The following is a 4670-nucleotide window of genomic DNA, read 5'->3' as shown; positions in this document are numbered from 1 at the left end:
ATGCAAGGGGCTTGTATGCGGACGATGGAATGTCCGTGGCCATCCCAAGGCGGCCGAGACTCGGCGCCATGGAGCATTGAAACTTTCTCTTCGGCATGCGAAGGATACGTCCGGAGGAGGCTGAAGTGTGCAATGAGTTCAGCATGTTGCTAGACCTTGAGGGGTGCAGTGGGGGCTGTATTGACGGGGAGTCGCAATCTAGCAAGTGTGTTTGCAGGAGGCAGAACAATGCACAGTTTGTTCAGCAGATCGGAGTAGTCCAAGGGGATGGGGGTCTCCGAAACGAAGAGAGATGTTGCTCCAACGGGATAGTTATCCAGGAGGGATAAGTCTCGGCACTCCAGAGGGAGAATCATGTGAGACGGACTTCACATGTTGAGGAGGAGTACCTCACAAACAACAACTCCACGAAGCTCGATGGACTGAGCAAGCGGCGAGGAGTCGTCGCATGATCTCGCTCGAGAGAATGCATTGGTGGATGCATTGCGAGATCAAGTGGGGGAGCGACCTGAAGCAACTTAAATGAAGGCACACTTGGAGTCGATGTGGAGATCGGACTCAAGGGAGGGCTGACCCGTGGAATGGTGGGCGCGAGGGCCACCATCGACTCAATGCAGAAACGAGGAGCGGAGCAACTTGGGTGTAACTTGGCGAAGTACCAAAGCCGCATGAAGGGAGCCAGCAGAGAAGTTGGAACATGGAGCAGAGGCACAGTGCTTTCCTTAGACAGAGGTCAAGGACATGGAACTCTTGCAGAGGCAAGAGCAGGATCATGTTGTTCCATGGGTCCTTCATTCTGACGGAGTGGACTCATCTTGCATGGTGCCAAAGACGAAGGGAGCTTCGGGGCACATGCACCTTATCTCGGAGAAGCATTTGATGGAGGAACTAAGGCGACTCAATTTGCGGAGGCGAAGTTGGGTTCAGAAGGCCTTAGCACGGGGCAAGAGGACGCAGAGGCGGGTACTCTTGAAGAATATGCCACAGTGTTGCCATTCGAGTTGCTATGAAGGAAGCGGTGCGCAGCGGAGATTGTGCTGGTAGGGGCAGAGGCCCAGGATCCAGACAATGGTGCACAAATTACAGTGAAGTCGGTGGACTTTGGGAGCTACTAGGCGACGGACTGTCCTAGAGCGGTGCTTCATCTAGGTGTGGCCCAAGAGTGGGTGGATGAAGGTCGATTGCCAAAGGAGCGAACAAAATCGAAGGTGGATGAGACCCTGCGATGTATTGGCAGAGGCCACACATGGAGGGTTCACAATTCGAGTTTATTCCCCAAGGATCAGAATGCAATGGAGATGTCACCAGGAGGCGACATGGTGCAGCGGATCGTGGTGGAACAGTTCGTGGCAATGCGATACACACGACAGTGTGTCCCGTGAGGGATGTGATCATATGGAGGTATGATCGGGAGCTACTGGGAGCTCCGCTTTGGTGAATAACACGACGGCAAGAAGGGCTATGGATTCAAGGAGTGAAGGCCATGGTACCGCAGAGGCGGGTCTTCCGGGCGTGCACCGAATTTTGCATCGGATGAAAACCTTGGTCATCAGCATATGGGGGCTGGGTTCCACCAAGGGAAAAGTTCGTATGCAAGTACCAGGGAGTCCCATGGGAGGGACTTGATCATGCAGAGGTATGATCGAAGCAGCTGGAGAGTTGGACTGCTCCAGAGCTCATATTCGCTTAAGGGAGCCCGGCAAGTCAGAGGACAAGGCCGAGTAAGCGAACGTTGCTACCAAGGAAGCTGTGGAGAACAGAATCGGTGCAAACCCTACAATGCGATGGCAGAGGCCATGCATGGGAGTTGCAGTCTGTCTTTCCATCGACCAAACAGACTGCTTGGAGAACACAGAGGTGTTGAAGCAGGGGGTCGAAAGGGGCGAGGAAGCGACGATGAGTCCAGAGGGACTTAGCTACCCAAAGTCAAGCAATCAGTTAGAATGGAGGTGGACTCAGAGGAGTGCCACGGAGACATCTCTACTGATCGTGAAGAAAAGGGATGCAGATGCGAGGTGACGGATAGTAGGGCCATGGGCATGGCAGCGCCATGGTACCGCAGAGGCGGGACTTCCGTCAAAGTCATTGATCCCTTGCTCTCACGGAGGGAGAGCGTTTGGTCGTGAAAGGGGCCGAGGAGGTGGAGCATGCAGAGGCAATCTCCAAGTACCGAGACAAGGCTGAAGGGCAGAGGCCAAGAAACTTCGTAAGACCGGTGTCAACAAGTTTCTCATCAAGATAGCCGTAAGTGAAGGACTTCGGGTCATGCAAGAGTGCATGACCAAGGAACGAAGCAGGCAGTACACGGTGCTGTACCTTTGCTACTCAGTGGAGTAGGCGGCAGGGTTGATGGAGAAGACGGTACAATCCCAGAGGCGACCTCATCTATCAGAGAATTACTCCAAGTTGGGGTGACAACTTCCTGCATTCCAGAAGTTCAATGGCATTGAGAAGGTGAATCACAGTAGCTAACTCAACGCAAGGAGTGCAAACACTTCAAGTGCTTCAGAAGTGTGAGCAAAGAGCAGGCGAATACCAGTAACCAGCTCGATGCATGAAGTACAACCTCGAGGAGGCGGGCGAAGTCAAGTAACCTTTGCCTTCTCAACTCTTAAGAGAATGGGCGAAACCGAGTACCCCAATTCTCTTATCTATCCAGCAGAGGAGCTCTGCACAAGTTCAAAGACCCTTCGAAGATAATGGAAGACAATAGTTGTCAAATCCTCACCAACGGTGATCAGTGCTACTGAGAGTAGATTGTCCGCTTCATTTCCCAACGAAATGCCAATCGAAAGCGGAAGTGATGCGAACCTACTTGGATATGACAACTAACTGAAAGAAGAGTCAATGAGCAGATTTTGTGGAGGAAGGACCCAAAATTTCAGAAGTTTGCGAGGCGATGCTCGTTAAAGCTCCAACAAGCATCCACCCAGTTCAAGCAGCATGTGGAAATTTTGAGAGACTGGCGCAGTAAGGATGGTCTTTTCCTTCATTTGGTGGATCCGCAGGAATCAACGAGGATCAACACAACTCAACCAACCCCACACCAGAGTCAGAGACATTGGCGAGTTGAAGAAGCATGGCGGATCAAAGGTTCGACTACTCAAAAAAACAGCAGCGGAGAGCAGCTGGGAGCCAGGAGGCGCATTGCAGCTGGAGCAGAAGATTGAAGACTCAGCAAAGGCGAAGAGTTGCAGTGTTCACAAAGGCTTCGACGAGGACGTCGAAGGGATAAGTGGGGGAGAATGTCACGGACAAACTTCTCAACAAGATGTTGGATGTAATGCTTATGTGTGTCCGTGTCTTTTGGCATGTTCATGCCCTGTATAGAATGTAAAGGGGCGGCCGAAGGCTTATAAGTCCCATTTTAGTTGGGTGGTGGCCTCTTTAGGCTTGTAAATAAAGGTTGTGTCATGTGGACACGTGCGAGAGCTTTTCGGTCTGTAATGGACCATTTTACCCTTTGTTGTGCCACTGTTCAGAGCTTGTAAAGTCTGTTTGTAATTTGCATTGTCTATGAAGTGTTTTTCGGACATGTTTGCTTGTGGATCCCGTTTGAGGCGTTCTCTCTAACCCGTTCTCTCTTTTGATGGTCCTAAGGGACAATGGGAGGCTTCGGGGAGGCTGACCTTTGCGGACGGACACGCAAGGGTGCTGCACGACTTAGGCAAAACCAGCTAAGTCCGTGTCAGGGTGGCACAGGGCTGGATGGGGCTTTCGTATAGCAGGGACGGTGCTGCCTCTCGCTTCGCTCGCTGTCCGCCGCTCGCCGCTCGCTCGTGCAGCCAAAAATGGCCAGTTTTGGCCCGTTTTTGGGCCGTTTTGGCCAGTTTTTGGCCTGTTCTTGCATTGCGCGGTGACCGTCGAGAGCGGAGCAAAACGTCAGCCATCTCAGCACCCTGGAACCCCCCGGGTGGCACAGGGCTGGATGGGGCTTTCGTATAGCAGGGACGGTGCTGCCTCTCGCTTCGCTCGCTGTCCGCCGCTCGCCGCTCGCTCGCGCAGCCAAAAATGGCCAGTTTTGGCCCGTTTTTGGGCCGTTTTGGCCAGTTTTTGGCCTGTTCTTGCATTGCGCGGTGACCGTCGAGAGCGGAGCAAAACGTCAGCCATCTCAGCACCCTGGAACCCCCCGGGTGGCACAGGGCTGGATGGGGCTTTCGTATAGCAGGGACGGTGCTGCCTCTCGCTTCGCTCGCTGTCCGCCGCTCGCCGCTCGCGCAGCCAAAAATGGCCAGTTTTGGCCCGTTTTTGGGCCGTTTTGGCCAGTTTTTGGCCTGTTCTTGCATTGCGCGGTGACCGTCGAGAGCGGAGCAAAACGTCAGCCATCTCAGCACCCTGGAACCCCCCGGGTGGCACAGGGCTGGATGGGGCTTTCGTATAGCAGGGACGGTGCTGCCTCTCGCTTCGCTCGCTGTTCGCCGCTCGCCGCTCGCTCGCGCAGCCAAAAATGGCCAGTTTTGGCCCGTTTTTGGGCTGTTTTGGCCAGTTTTTGGCCTGTTCTTGCGTGGTGCGGTGACCGTCGTGAGCGGAGCAAAACGTCAGCCATCTCAGCACCCTGGAACCCCCCGGGTGGCACAGGGCTGGATGGGGCTTTCGTATAGCAGGGACGGTGCTGCCTCTCGCTTCGCTCGCTGTTCGCCGCTCGCCGCTCGCTCGCGCAGCCAAAAATG

The sequence above is a fragment of the Musa acuminata genome, unplaced genomic scaffold (assembly GCF_036884655.1).
Source record: "Musa acuminata AAA Group cultivar baxijiao unplaced genomic scaffold, Cavendish_Baxijiao_AAA HiC_scaffold_57, whole genome shotgun sequence".
Classification (NCBI taxonomy): Eukaryota; Viridiplantae; Streptophyta; class Magnoliopsida; order Zingiberales; family Musaceae; genus Musa; species Musa acuminata.
This window is presented reverse-complemented; position numbering follows the sequence as displayed.